The sequence below is a fragment of the Mugil cephalus genome, chromosome 15, assembly GCF_022458985.1.
Source record: "Mugil cephalus isolate CIBA_MC_2020 chromosome 15, CIBA_Mcephalus_1.1, whole genome shotgun sequence".
NCBI classification, from domain to species: domain Eukaryota; kingdom Metazoa; phylum Chordata; class Actinopteri; order Mugiliformes; family Mugilidae; genus Mugil; species Mugil cephalus.
The window spans coordinates 20,339,081-20,355,692 of NC_061784.1; the positions used below are offsets into that span (position 1 = coordinate 20,339,081).

The 16,612-nt window shown below is 42.8% G+C and overlaps 1 protein-coding gene across 1 annotated transcript in view; it reads right to left on the reverse strand.

Moving 5' to 3' along the window:
• Positions 1 to 16,612, reverse strand: part of jade2 (jade family PHD finger 2) — a 191,524-nt gene that overhangs the window by 173,414 nt on the left and 1,498 nt on the right. The window lies entirely within an intron of this gene.

The following is a 16,612-nucleotide window of genomic DNA, read 5'->3' on the forward strand; positions in this document are numbered from 1 at the left end:
AAAGATAGAGATTGTTATTGTCCAGTTTTGCCTTGATTTGTGCAGTTTCCCCCGACTTGAAAGCAACAGATAAGTCTATGCAGAGTTAAACTGGATTCCAGTTTTTTTCTTTCTATAATCCATTTATTTTCAGTTGCAATGGTTTAACAGACGTGATCGTGAAGCAGGTGAAAACCTTCAAACAAACCCACAAACTGCAAACTCTTATATTAACCTTACTCTCAACAGCAGAAAAAAACAAATCCACGGTGCATAACTTCTCCAAAGGCTGCTAAAATTAAAATTTTATGGTGCAACTAAAGTGAACTGTGTATGATCAAGTGTAGCAGACAAGGTAACCAGCAAATATTGGTATTAATCATGATTACAAATTGCACTGTATTAAGATGCTGTATATGGTTATTAAATATGTGCATTTTAAGTTTTTAATCCCACTTTCTTAAAACATAGCTTACTTTAGATGCATGAAATGTTTTAAAGTGTGTACTTTTATGTACTTTTACAACGTATGATATTTTAATTATGTTGTTTAACTCAAATTAAATGAAATAATGAGGAGCTAAAGTCTTCATTTGCACTGGTATATCAAAATTGGAAATTTAAAACAATGAATTCTAGCCCTGTACACTAATAGTAATTAGGATTTTTTGTTGTGATATTAGGTTCACGTGAACTTTGCCCCTTCGACATTTTACTGAAGTACTGAAGTTATTTCATCCTTTGAGGATCTAATGTAATCTAAAATAATATAATACTGCAGTTTAGAGCTGAAACAATAAATCAATTCATTGACAAGAGCTAACGCTGATAAAAATGTATTAATATAATTTTTTTTAAGCCAAAACGAAAAAAATAATAATAATAATACTAATAAACTTGTTTAATCTTTAACTCTGGTATTTGAAAGATCTGGAGATATATAATTATTATTTTATTTTTTCCAATATTTCATGGACCAAGTCACGTATGTATATTGAGTGTGCAGTATTGTGTATTGTGTGTGTTTGTATTATACCGCTTCATCAGTTAGTTTGTGTTGCATTGCAGTCCAATACTGTAACAGCCCTGTCTAAACCTGCACTCTATCAGAGCTGAAGCCGCACAGTCGCTGGAGGCAACCAGATGTCAGAAGCAATGAAACCATGTTGTACGAGGAAGACAACGCCATCACAAAGAGTGAGATGTAACTACGTCCTGAACTAATCTCAAATTGGTGTGGCCAAACACTTCTGACAAGAAAATAATTGCTTCTTGTACCAAAACGAAGTTGGGAAAGGAGCAGATACGAGGGAGGAGCAATCAGAAATCTGTGAGAACACAAGAATCATCAGGGCAAAGGAATAGGAGCCATATCCCAAAAGAAAGAAAGAACAGACGGATGAAAGTCAAACTGGAAATGAAGCATCTAAATCAGAGAAAGACGATGAGGAAGAATGTGAATCAACTCAAACAGAATTACCTTTAAAAACACGAAGATACAAAATATATGCAAGTATTTAATCACAAATTGGAAATAAGCAACTTATGCTCAACAAACACTTAAAATGCCCTTGAACTTTAAGCTCACTATCCAACTGTAATCACCATATAATAAACAGATGGAGCTCTGCTAATGAGCTCATTCATTTAAGATAATAAAGCGTGAACGTGTGACGATGAACTCTGAGCAACAAAAGCAACAAAAAAACACGTTTTCTTGCTTCTAGAGATTTAATATAGATTTAATAGAGGCACAAGTATTAAGTTTGTGTATCGTTTTCTGTATAAACCATAGACTGTTTAAAGAGCCAAAGCAAGCAGAGCTCCCCCTGGTGACGAGGAGTGATCACAAATATTCTGTTTATTGTTTTACTGTTATTTATTGTTGGAACTGAAATAGTTACTGTCATCTGTAAACAGCAACATCCACAAACTTGCTTGACAGCCCTTCAGGACGTAACTTAAGAAGGTCATAAGCGCCACCTCCTCCATGTTAGTGGAAGGGACTTGGGCCAAACTAAAACACCGAAGTACACTCAAATAATTTAATCAAGGATGGTTTTTGTCATTTTAGGTAGTAAATATAATGTTGATGCATGTTCAAATGACAGTTGTTTGGATAAGTTTCGTTTTAGTTCGTTATTTGACGTTAAAGAAACAGGATGTGACATAATAGCGACTAACGGTTGCCTTGCTAACTGTTCCGTGAAGCATCCCACAGGGCCGTGAGAGTTGCGAAAAAAATAATCACAGTGTATAATCCAACATTTCCTTTCCTTATTATATTGTTTATTATTAATTAAACAAAAAACTCTGGCCCATATCCCCAGGAAAATAGCATCAATTTAGCCAATGCTAGGAAGTGGCGATATTTATAGTGTCCAGCTTTATATACAGTCTATGCTGTAACTGCACAGACAACAGTACTGTGTTTGAATCAATCTACTTAGTCATATGTGACTGTGATTGTGGTGGGGTTGAGAAAAAAAGGAAAAACAAGTATGCATGTGTTAATAAAAACATACACGAACACCATATTCCACGGATACACAATGTAATTGTTGGCATGCTCTGCCCTCCGGTCAAGATACATTACAGCAAATAGATGTGGGTCCCGACATCAGCCAGGGGGCAATGAATGGCAGTCAGACAACTCACAACAGACACACACACACACACACACACACACACACACACACACACACACACACACACACACACACACACACACATACCAACAATACAAGAGGAATGCTGCAATTGATCCAAAGCTAATCATCACTCTTCTGAACCGCAGCTCCCGTCAGCGTCCAAAGACCTGTCTGGTCTGCTTAAATCCAGATTAATCCAGATTAGCTGTCATTTGTAATCTAGTCTGGTCTAGATTACTCTAGCATGACGTTGTTTTCAATCACTCTGGCTGATCAGCTCGCTGGAGCTTTGTTGGCTGAAAGGTTCAAACCAGAGTGGAAAACTGTAGCTGGAACTGGAGAGTCAAGGGAGTCATGTCTATCAAACCAAGTCCTCCTTACATAACCAAAAAAAGTCCTGAGAAGAAGTAGAATCAGACAACTTAACTTAAACACCTGCTCACTAGTGTAATAGGCGTAATCATCTGCATAACGTCTAATAATTTTGTGTTAATGAGGTCTGAATTTTTCCATCAAATCAAACTGTAACTTTCCTATATCATGGTCAAATGCATACAAAGACTAGCCTGATATAACAAACCAGATTTTGAGCGTCACTAAGTAGGTTTACATGCACGTGAAAAAAAATTATATATATATATATATATATATATATAGATATTGCCTTAATCCAACTTTAACTGGACAAATTCCGTGCATATGAACACTTTACTCCGACTAAAATCTGATTAAGACACCCAGATAATGTGATTGAGCAACACATGTGTGCATGTTCCACAATCACTGCGCTGGCGTATGACCCCAGAACAAAAACATCCAAAAAAGCTGATTGCAGAAGAAGAAGGTAAAAAGAGTCGGTAGAAGAACCACCTGAGGGATAACGCCAGCGCCATCTTATCTGCACATTATGTATGAGATTAAAAAAACTGAATTATTATCTATCTTGTTGTTGGTCGGTCTGACGCATGAAACAACTCTTGTTTATTCTATGACGCAGTAGGTCAACCACTGAGAAGACTCATATCTCATCTCAAGCATATCTCAATTAAGCTTTGCATGTAAACGCGCTGAGTGGTCATGTTACCTCAAGCATCTTAATCAGTCAGTAACGAGAGAAATATCCCATTGACGTCACTTTCAGTCAACACAAAGGGCATGCCAAGAGATATGTTAGCAAGGCTTCGACAAAGTTAAGTGAGAAATCTGAATATTCCAGTTTAAGATACTCCCAACCTACAATTAATTGGCCATTTACGTCAATATTATTCATGCCTGTTTCCATTTTTGTACAATCTTTAAAAATCTCTGATTGGATTCACCGGTTTCTGTCACAGCCGTCAGTGGGCACAACACAGTCCCGACCTGAAAAATCTAAACAAATTGGAGAAAACGAGAAGGCTCGAAGCAAGCTAAAGAAAAAACCCGCACCAGATATACAGTGTTTATTCCTGTGGGTTTAGACAGCCACCTCTGGCTCTCATTTGAATGGTTATCAGCTGGTGTAAGCCACATTTTCTGTGCATAGTTTTGTGTCAGCCCGAAACATTTACAGCGAGAAGATTTACTGATGCATGCTGGGAAGGCCAAGTCGCCTGGGGAGCTAATTAATTGGCTGACTATGACACTCTGACTAGAAGTTTAAAGGGGCCCGTCCTCTGAAAATATGCAACAGATAAGGCCTGAGAAAAACAGCTGTACGTGGACAGCAAACTGCAGGTGAAAGAAAATCGCGTGTCAGCTATTTTACCAGGCGCTGCAACACAGTCTCATGCTAAGAAAGTAGGGTATGCTTCAGAAAGCAAGTATGCATGCTGGAGGAGAAAGTCAGGTGAGAGCGGCTGTTAACTGTTTGCAGACGATTCTTGATACATGACTGTTTCTGGGTGTGCTCACACTCGCAGCAAGTTTATAGCAGCTAATTCACACCTGGGAGCTTTTTGCCCTCATTTCAGTTTTGCTCATTTGTGCAGGTGAGAACAATGTCAGTCAAGCTAAGTGGCAAGGCGTGTGAAAATGTGCGGGAGGAGTTCGAGTCAAATGTGATGTGATTGAATGTTGTAATAATGTGATCCAGTCTTCTGGTGAAAACTTGATCTTAAAAATTTCTATAAATAGAACAAGTAAATCAAAGTTACAACTAGCAGGTGAGAATGTTACTATTTCAACTATAGAGGGTATGCACAGGAAAATTCCATATTTTTCCTTGTTGCGCTGTATTTACTGATACATTTCACCATTTTTTTGCCACTCGGTGGGCGTGGCCCCAGGTGGCAGTGGCGTCACTGCATACCCTCCATAGATTAACACAACTGCACAAATAGCATGAATTAATTAGATTTGAATTCTCTTTAGAAGTCCGTCTACCTGTGAAACAGTGCGCATCTCCAAAAACAACGTGGCCCTATTCAGACCTGGTACCGACATGTGTCCTGTGTGATCAGATCAAGTGCACAGGTGTGAAGATGCATTGAGCGTGAGGCAACGGCATGTGGTTAATTAGCCATGTGTTCCTGTTGATGTATGCAAAGTGTCCATGTGGAGTTCCTCTATTTACCGTTGCTGCATTTGTGTGCATCCATACGCACATAAATGTCACTGCTTTCAGAGTTCAAGTCTCTAAAGTAACCACCGTCAGGGCTAAATGAATGGGAACTTAACAGGTGTGCTTTGGATGAGTCTGACAGAGTTCACTGCTCATTATGTTCCACATTTTCCATCACGTCGGCATGCAACCAACAGCGCTGTTTAAGGTTACCTTAAATATACCTTAAACTCTTTAAACCTCTCAGATGGTTAAGACATGAAGTTTTAGATCCTAGAAGCTGCAGATATTGATCCTTCATGTGAAATAAAGCACTATATAAAATAATAACAATAAATATGTTTTCTTGACAACCCTGACAAGAAACATTACAGATGTTTAGACAATGCCTAGAATAAAAAGTTATTTGATACTAAAAGAAGTATCATCTATTAAGACAGTTCTTCGTTATCATTGGAAAACAGACCTGTTGTGTATGGAACGGCATTAGTCTTTGCGCCAAACAACTTTACAGTTATAATTTATGAATAAATTGCCATCATATATACTAATCTGCACATCCGTTATAGACGAGAAGAAGAAGTTAGGTAAGAAGTTACCTACCAGCAAAAGTCCTAGACAATAAGAACTCAACATTTATGAAGTCAAAACTGTTTGTTTCTTCGGGAAAATCAGGAAAGCAAAAGATGCATTAATAGTCAGAGAGTTTACAAAATCTTTCTTTGACCAAGTCCCGACTTTAGTCCAATAGAAATGTTGTGGAAGATATGGAAGCCCTAAGCAGCCATGCATTCATATACAGTATATTATTTTCCTCTGTTTTCCCAAGATCTCGCGTTCTTCATCTCATTATCTCAGGAAAACACAGGACATCTATTTCTAGCAAACATTAAAGCAAAAATCAAACGGCTCACCTTACAGCTGACCTATTACATTAGGCTATTATTTTACTATATTTTAGTGTTAAGGGCATCCATCAGTCAGCATGACGGAACTCCCTCGAATTAAATATATCATGATCTCAAGAAAACTGGAGAAATTAATTAATTATCACAGGAAATCATGGGAAAACGGAATAAAATAATATGTGAACACATGGCCGCTCAGGGCTTCTGTAGGAAGGACCTGAAGTAGGAAGTTAATTGGAGGAAAACCACCAACATCTCAGAACCAAAGCGATTCTTTCACTAAAGAATGGACTAAAATACGTCCAATTAGAACAGAAAAGCAGAAAATGCTGGAAAAGAACTTGGGATTTTAAGCAGTTTCGCCTTCATTGAAGTTAACACTTTGCTCTATTCTGAATCCAGGACGTTTGCCGGACTTCATACGTCTCTCTGTCCTCTAGCTTCCAGATCCGTCGGACTGGCTGTGTCCCATTTGTCATTGTGTCCTTCCGTCTGTCTGCTGGTAAGCCTGCCATCTGTCTTTCTGTCTGTCTGACTGCTTGACTCTTTGCCTTTCTGCCCGTCTACCCATTTGCCTGCCATCTGTTTGTCTGTCTGCAAGTATGTCACTCCTCTGCTTGACTGTCTGTCCTCTCCCTCAGCCGGCCCCGTAGATGACGGTGCATTTACTTCAGTGAAAAAAAAAGACTGGTGAGGGCTGGTCTGGTGTCTCTTTTAGCACTTTGCAGCACTTAAGGTCAGCACAATAGCCATTACCACGATGCTGATCCATTATTAAGAGACTGAAGCTGTGAAAACACAACGGGCAGCACACACACACACACACACACACACACACACACACACACACACACGTACGTATACACACATGTTCATGCACAGTCCTCTCTTGAGATGAGTAGGCAATGTGACATGAAGCATCTCCTGGAACATCTGGACACACACCAACAATGGCAAATAACAGGCAGACACGCCCCACCCTCAAGCCCCGCCCCCTTGAAGCAGAGCATCGTATAAACAGGGTTTAAACAGAGCGGATGATGACTGGTGTTTCTCTAGCTGCAGTGCATGTGTGTACACAAAACAATGACACACTGAAGTGACACATCATCAACAACAACAACAACAACAACAACAACAATCTCTGGCTTGCCAATCAGAGATACACACACACACACACACACACAATCGCACACAGCTGGCCGGTGCTCGGCGCTCCTCGAGGTGCCAGAGGTCAGTCAGTTTGATAAAGAATCCTTGCATATAAATTGCTTTATAACAAGCTGTCTCTCTGAGGCGGAGCTGTGGAGCGTGTGGAGATATTTGTGTGTGTCCAGGGGGGAGATTTGTGCATTTAATATATATGTGTGTGTATGTGTGTATGTGTCTTCCTTCCTTCCTCTATGATCCTAATGTTGTGCGTGGGCTGATTGAACAGAGTGAGACCTGCCCCGACCGGAGAACAAAAAAAAAAAAAAAAAGCCTTTGGCAGGAAAAGAAAGCAAACCAGAAAAAATGCAAAGCTGCTCTCCATTCATTACCTCTATCTCTTCCATCACACCATACTTCATCATCTCCCCCAATCACAGCCCTTTAGATCAGGGGTCTTCAACGTTCCAGACTGATGAAGATATTAAGTAGGGACCTTTTACCTACTGTATGTGTTCTATATTAAACTAGGCTTAGTGCTATTTCTATACTATTCTATATATATATATATTCTATATAGGCAGGTTCAAAAATTAATTTCAGTCGAGTGGCCGTGCAACTGCCGTAATTATAAACATACCTAACTGGTTCTTATATGCACCTACAAATATTTTACCTGGGGACTGGATAAGTTGGCAGAGTCAGCGTGTAATATGCGGCCTCGTGATTGGCTCCGCAGCGATAGGGGCGTGGCCTACTGTGTACAGGAGGCTTAGATTGACAGGTCAGATTGACAGGCTTTATGACAGCTTCTGTATTATATGAGTGAAGTGCTGACTGAAAGATGACGTCTTCTGCCTCCGTTTATCCCTTTACTAAAATACGTTGGATTCATGTTCATGTTTATTTGAAAAAACATTAAATTTATGGGGGAAAATCATGTAAAAAATATATAAAAAATGTCTAATCAACCAAACGTTTTGCGACCCTATCAAAAGTTAATATTTTCGTGGTGGTGCGGTGGACGAGAATCGGCGGATGAATAGGATAAGCAAGCCAGAAACAGCTAGAGGACACGCAGGGATGACCACAACACACACTCACAAGGCTATTTTTGGACAGTCACTAGAGAGAGGGTAGGCAAAAGAGACGAGTTTTGACAGGTATGGAGAGGTAGAGCTCCAATAGAAAAGAATCGCACAGATTTAGAAAGTGAGGTTGAGAGATCAGGGATGGGAAAAGACAGAGGCAGGGGGATGGAAAGACGAGAGGAAGAGAAGAGGCAGAGATAAACAAATAGGGCAACTGTTATGAATGAGCTGAAAGAATCAAAATGTCAGAGTGTGTGTGCGTGAATGCGTGGTGTTGGGTATCAGGTATTTACCTCAACATCAAACACACACACACACACACACACACAAGTAAAGACTCTGCATGAAAAAACACATTTGACACACAACACACACATCAAACACCCTCATCACGGGCCACGCTAACAGGTGTGCAAGGAAAGAAGACAGCAGCCCACTCACACATTCAAACATGAAAGCAAGAGACACACACTGAAAATATAGCCGACGATTTCACCCCCAACACAGTGGAACTGCTGATAACATGAAGCAGTGTCACAGTATTTTTTTTTTGCAAGACGTTATCTCGACGAGTTTGCATAGAAAGTTTTACCGACGATTCTTGCGACATAAAAACGACGATAAGCAAACATGGAATCTTGAACCCCAAACTTTCATGATCGTAAACCATAGGCTGTATATAAATATGGACAATGTGTCATTAATCCGGTATTTTTTATCCGTTATATGAATTTTTAATATACCGGCATACCGTGTAATTGATTACGCCTGTCCCCGAAAATGGCTCATTTGAGCTTTTTATGAATGAGAGTGTTGCACACAGACTACAAGTATTACGGTAGCCGCTCGCGCTGCTATTGACGTTACAGACATAGGAGTTTAAATATGAATAAATATGTTAAAATATATGAAACTAACCCTGTTTCCTCCTTTCATCTTGACAACATTTAACGTTTGATGTGTATATTAGTGTTTAAATTTGACCAATCAACTAACATGCAGGAGGCGGAGCTTATACGACCTACACTGCAGCCAGTCACCAGGGGGAGCTCTACTTGCTTTGGCTTCACTGTAGAGAAGCAGTTCCTCGTCCATCTTTATACAGCATTTGTCCGAAACACACATTCATGCATTTTTTTTAATCTAGTGCCATTATCATGTCAATATATTTAATTGTCCTATTTGTACCATGTACAATATATTGCACAAACGCTTAAAGCTGTACGCGCAACCCAGCCTCCCAGGACCGGTAGCATGGCTGCACCCCCAGCGTGTTTTTCATTCACCCATCTCACACACGTTTGATGGAACAGATATCCTTCTACTCTAATCGATGCGGCCGTCTGCGCGGGCAGAGTAACGGCTCGCGCTCCACTGGCTTTGGTGACCTAAACTCAATGATGTGACCCAACACATCACGTTGAGCTTAGATCCAGATAGTCGCCTTGTCTCACAGGTGTTTTTGACGTCCACGCCTCACTCCCGCTGTTTGTTTAAGCGTGTGAACGATGTGTGTGTGTGTGTTTTTTTTTTTCCAGGTTTTTCTTAACGGTGGTAAGGAGGTCATGTGGCTGACGGTCTGTAACTGGATGATATCGGCATGTCCTAGAATAAGAAACACCCCATATTTTCATCAATTTAATGATGTTTGGAGAGTTTTCCTAATTCAAATGATGGACGTCAGAATAGAGGGTGTTGCATGGAGGACATACAGCGATCAGGCATAACATTATGACCAGTTGCTGTAGTAACTTTAGGTCCCAGCATTTGATTCACTCTGCTACAGTTTTGTACCTGTGTGGATCTTTTCTAAGGCGTGTCATTCCTATGGGGTGGGGGGCTCCTGGTCTGGTCTAGGTGGGTGCTACATGTCTAAGTAACATCCACATGAATGAATGCCAGGTCCAACAGTTTCCCAGCAGAACACTGAGCCGTCAGAAGATGATCAATGTTATTTACTTCTCCCGTCAGTGGTTTTAATGTTGTGGCTGATCGGTGTCAAATGAAGGTAAACATGCCGCCCTTCCTGCTGATACGGAGCTTCCACGATTCCTAATGCGCACAAGAACCGCCGACAAAGGGAGAGTGTCAACACAAACGTGGAGAACCATAAATAATCCCGAAGTAAAACTAGAGTTTACAGCTGCGTTTAATTCCTCCGCCAGGAACGTTAGCGCTCACGACCTCGCTCGCCAACACACACACACGCATGCACACACGCACGCGCACACACACACACACACACACACACACACACACACATACACACACACATCTCCTGACTGACGGCTCGGCTGGAAGGCTGGAAGCCACTTAAGAGCAGTCATGAGTCACTCTCTGATGCCGATATCACCATCACCATTCCCATCAGCCCCATCCCCTGTGGCACCACCACCACCGCCCTAGCCCCCCTCCCCACCCCCTGCCCGCTGAATACTCCGTGGGGATCAGCCGGATGGAAGGAAGCTCACTCCTCATGTCAAATACAGAAGACTGTTCCCTCTGTAAAGTGAATTAGTTTTTTTTTTTTTTTTTTTTTTTGGTGTAGCTCTCAGGGGAGTAAAGCTTCCCTAAGTGAAGTGTAAAATGACACACAGAAATAAATGCAGCCCCCACCACCACCACCACCACCTCCTCATACCAGCTGCAGCGTGGTTTAAATGAGGGGAAGTCAATGATACTAAGAACACAGATTGGTCCTTTAAGGAAATATATATGATGTATGTACACAACCCAGCCAGAGAGGTCGTACAAACAAGCCACAGAAATCAAATAAGATTTCCTTTATCACCTTTCTGGCTCCAGCCACCAGAACATTAACACAATATTTATTGATGCTGCCACTGCTCCTCCTGCTGCTGCTGCTGCATTACGGGAGTAGGAATGAATTAGTGGAAAACAGAAAGATAGGAGAGAAAGAGGCTGAGGTCCAAATAATTTTCTCACTAAGCCTCCCGCTCTATCTGCCGAAAATCTGCTGACAAACACTGAAGGAGGTGAGTGGAAACCGGGGAGGATGGGTCCCTGGCAGAGTTAACAAAAAAAAAAAGCAAAAAAGAGGAGGACAGGTGGGAGCTGGGAGGGAGGGATTGACGACTGATCCACAGCACCCATCACCACCGCCATCAGGAGTTCATTAGGAGGGAGTGAGGGATGGAAGAAAAGGACAGAGACGGAGGGTGGACACGCTTCCCTTCACCCCCCGTTAGCCCAACTACCTCCTCCCTGTTTATGTACCTGCACCTCCCTCCCACCCCCACCCCTCCTGTTTTGGGTGACCCGTCCTTTCATCTTGCCCTCCTTTTAGGGGCGGGTGTTGGCAAAGGACTTTACGATGCTTTAGTCACGATACGATACATGATTGCGATATTATGATATTGCAATATATTGCAATATTCTACGTGGTTAATTGAGAAATTTTAAATGCAGCTTAAAATACACATAAATATGTACATTGGAAAGTGTGTCAAAAAACAATATTAATTCAAACCCCTTTCAAAAGCCAAAGCCTCCAAACGTCAGCTTCAGTGCTTAAAGTCGTTCACCATTGACCCAAAACATGACTTTTTCTTTTAAAATCGATATCGTATCGGGGGGAAAAAAAAGATATATCGCAATATATATCGTCATATCGATATTTTTTCCTTTGCTTTCTCCCTCTTTCTCTCACCCTTCTGCACCGTCTGCATCATCACCGCCGTTCCAAGCTAAACAAGATGTTCCGTAATACTCCCCTGGATATACCATATATCAAACACTGAAGGATGACACAGTGAATAAAAGGCGTATTCCACTCTGGGATCACACGCTGTTCAAATAGCAAAGAAAGGTCTGGCATACTGTTTGTGTCTGTTGTTTACTCTCCACACAAACACACACACACACACATGCCTCCTGAAACTCATCCCATCAGGAGCTCAGGCAGCATCCATCAGCCTGTCTAAACTGTCCAATGTGCTTACCACCTTAGGACTATTTTCTTTTCCTGGAAATAAGAGTAGGAGTAACCCTGCAAAGAAAGAGCGGTCCAGTGGTGGGAAAGGAAAGGATGGTCTAGGTGTGAGGAGCTACTTCCTTAGGAATCTGCTGGCTGCAGCTTTTTAGTCCAGGCGATAGACTAAAAAAAAAAAAAAAAAGTGGACGCCATGACAGCTCCTCAAAACTGGTAGCTGGCTGCAGTTCGTGAGCTCCACCCCAACCATGTTAGTGGCTATGACTAAAATTAAACACTAGACGTCAAATAAGTCACTTAAGATATTTAATACGCTGATCAGCCACAACATTAAAACCACTAAGAGGAGAGGTACATAACATTGGCCATCTTGTGACAGTTCAACGTTCAAACTTTTGGACCTGGCATTCATTTGTGTGGGTGTTACTGAGACATGTAGAACCCACCTAGACCAGACCAGACACCCCCCAACCCCATAGCAGTGACACTCCTTGATGGCAGCCGACATCCCCAGCAGGATGCAGCCTGACACAGACACACACACACACAAAAATGCTTTAGGAACAACTTTAAAAGACATGAAGAACAGCACAAGGTGTTGACCTGGCCTCCAAATTCACTAGATCCCAAACTGATCAAGCGTCTGTGGGATGATCCACAGAGGCCCCTCCCCTCAAAGGCCCCCACTAACAACATTTAATTTCCAGGTACCACAGGACGCCCTCAGAAGACCCATGTCCATTCACTTAAGAGTCACAACTGTTTTAGAGGCACAAGGGAGACCTACACAACATTAGGAAGGTGGTTATAATGTTATGCCTGATCGATGTATAATGCTGATGTTTGCTTTAGTTATTTGATGGTATAAAAACATGATGCAATCTCGTGACGACTGACAGTTGCCGTTGACAACCGCTGCACAGTACTGCCTCCAAAAACACCTCCCAATAGGAGGACATGGGGGACACTTAGTTTTTCTACAGAGAAGAAACATTGATTCTCTGTCTGGTACATACATTTTAATTTGTGCGTATGAGTCAACTCTACACCAAACTACACCAACAAAAAAAAACACACCACAAGTTAAAAAGACAAGTTCTGAATATGTGAAAGGCTTCGAAAACGCATCAAGTAAGAAAAAAGAAAATGAATGAGAAATGAAACGCGACCTTGGCGAGACGCACTCCAACAATATCACTGTCGAACTCTGCAGAAACAACAGAACTCACTGTAATCTACGACAAAAACCGGATCATTAATTTTATCTGGAAAAACCATCTGCTGCACCAGAACTTCCACTGCTCTCATTCAGTCAGCAGGGGACAGGTTTTGCAGGGCAAACACTTATGAGGCATACTCCAATTACTCCCGGAAAAAAAAAAAAGAAAAGAAAGAAACAATAAAAATATGAAACACGCAAAGCATTTTTCTTCCTCGCCAGCGTTGTGTGCAGGTGTGCGGACTTTGCAATTACCCCTCCGCTAACAAGGCTGAGTCGGAGTGACACAGGGGAAGAAACTCAAGAAACGAAAACAGCCCTTCGCCCCTTGAAGCCATCTACATCCTCTCTTGGCCACTGAACAGCAGGTTAGCAAGAGGCCGCTAATGAGGTTCTAGGCCACAGCAAGGGTCAGGCGCTGGGAGCAGGCGCTGACAAAACTCATCGGGGTGATGCATGAAAAATACGCCCGCACAGCTGAACCCTTCGCATCGGCTGCAAAAACTTGGGAGACGTGACAGGACATGCAAAAAAAACTAAATTTTGCAACTGACAGCCAATATTTGATGAATGAGTGAAACCAATCTGAAGTTGTTTAACAGCCTTCAAATGCATCATTTTATATATCTATAAAAATCCATGCTCTATTGCAGGAGAAGTTACCATAACAAGATGATCACTCCCTTTATTGGCTCAAAGAAAAGAAATGTCTGAAAGGACAGTGGAGACACTATTTAACAGATAAAACCCTCCTCCGTTAGCTGGGACACTCTTGCGGCGAACATGCTGATTAGTTAGTCGGTTAGTAAGCAAAATGTAGCGGAGAGAAGAGGACATGACAGCTAGCCAACATGCCTGCAGGCAGCTACACACACACATACACAAACACACACACACAGCTAAGCTGAGTCCCATCCCTCTTACATGACACATATCTCTGAATCACATAACCACACGTTGTCTTCAGAATCTGAATTATTTCATTAATCCCAGGGGGAAATTACTTTTCGTTACAGCAGCTTCTACTCAGAGTGAACCCAGGAGAAAGAGCAATGTATGCAATAAGAATATGTAAAATAAGTAGGTAATTAGAATAAGAACACACACATCAATGCAAAAACATAAAAGATGTGCACAAGTGTAAGTGATAGTAGCGTTGAATAGGGGGTGTCGCACAGCAGGAAGTTTGGAGTCTTCTTTATCAATGTGTGTGTGTGTGTGTGTGTGTGTGTGTGTGAGAGGGACTGAATGTACAGTTTACATGACGTCAGTGCTCCATTCATGAACAACACCACCCCTCCTCCTCCTCCTCCTCCTCCCCCTCCTCACTACGTAGCTGCTAATGCGATACAACGCACCACGTGCGGGTCCTTACCCCCTTTTTCAGCCAATCGGAGCTCAGCGCTTAACTCAGCGGACTCAAGTGCACACACACGCTAAGCTACGCCCCTGCCCGCCAGACACACACACACACACACACACACACACACACGTGCGCGTGTGGACACATGCGAGGCTTAAAAGGTGAGCATGCTCGAGTTTCACATGACATACTGTACAGAGGGGGGTGGGTGGGGGGTGGAGCGGGGGCGCGTCCCCTCCCTCCGCCCCCCACCCCTTCCCTGTTACCAGCCTCGTAAATCTGGTGTCAGGAGAAATCACAGGTGATGGGAAAGATGGAGGGGCGGATGGATGAAAGGAAAACAGAAAAAGCTTAGGGAGGGAGACACGTACGTGGGGGGGGGCAGCGGGTGAGGAGGCGAGGGCTGAAATGTAGATGATTGGCTGGAGGGCTGTCATCAGGAAAAATGGATGCAAAATAAAAACAGCTCTCATCCCTGTTCACTTGCTTTGTAAACAACCGCTGTCTCTAGGCGAGAGGAGAGAGACCCAGGGGAGGGGAGGGGAGGGTGAGGAAGGAGGGGGAGGAGGAAGGAGGAAAACAAGACAGCACTGCATCAGGAAACATATGAAAGACTGAGAGAGGGGATAGAGGGATAGAAAGAGAGTTGTTATGCCCCTACACACCATGACTCATCTCCGGTTTCATACCCAGCAGGAGGAGGGGGTGTGTGTGTGTGTGTGTGGGTGTGTGTGTGTGGGTGGGTGTGTGTGTGTGTGTGTGTGTGTGTGTGTGTGACCGTTTGCAGAGACGGTGAACATGCATCTGAACTTGAACATGTATTTCAGAGTTACGCCGGGATTTGTTTATTTATCTGTCTGTTAGTGTGCACGAGTCATGCCTGTACGCGGTGACGACGACGGGGATGATGATGATGATGTGTGTGGGGTCGGAGGAGGAGGAGGAGGAGGAGGGGATGTGTGGGGCTGCTGTCACAACTGGGAACATTTAACAAGTCCCCAGACGATTGGAGCTTAATTGATTCAATGCTGGAGCCACTTCAGCCTCATATGTGCCATCTTTAACTCAAAAAAAAAAAATCTGGATAAACTGCTCCGTCTGTTGATGATCAACGCTAATAGGCGAGCGCAATATTCTTTAGAGGTTCTCCGGGCAATTAAGAAGAATATAGGTGGCCACAGAGCACCGCTGAAAGGCACACAGGAGGCAAATGCCCCACTTACACCCCATTAATCCTGCTGACATCTGATTCCTAGCATCACCATCTGCATCCACATGTCAAGTCCCGATTCTGTTGAGGGTTTAGTTTAGTTTTTTGTTTTTTTTTTTCCTCCCAGGTATGGATGCAACACTCATTTAACTCTGGCACACAGATAGAGCTCTGACTTTGAGGAGGTAAACAACAGCCACTCCCCCCTCCACCTCACCCCCTCCCCTCTTCTAAAGCCAGCTAGGTCTGCACAGCACGAAGCAGCAGCAGCAGCAGCAGGAGGAGGAGGAGGAGGAGGAGGAGAGGGTGAAGGAGGCAGAGAGGAGTTGCTCTAATTCCTGATGCGTGCTCAGCCTTCCTAAAAAAAAAAAAAAAATCTGCTTCCCCTTTTGCCCCTTCCCCGAGGAATGAGGAAACATACGCGTTTGTAGGGAGTGTGAATATTTTTGGTGCCACCACCACCACCCCCCTCCAGCGGGAGCCTCCTGCTCTCCGCACAACTTCACCTCGCATCCCCACCTATGCGCCCGCACGTGTGCGCGAGCCTT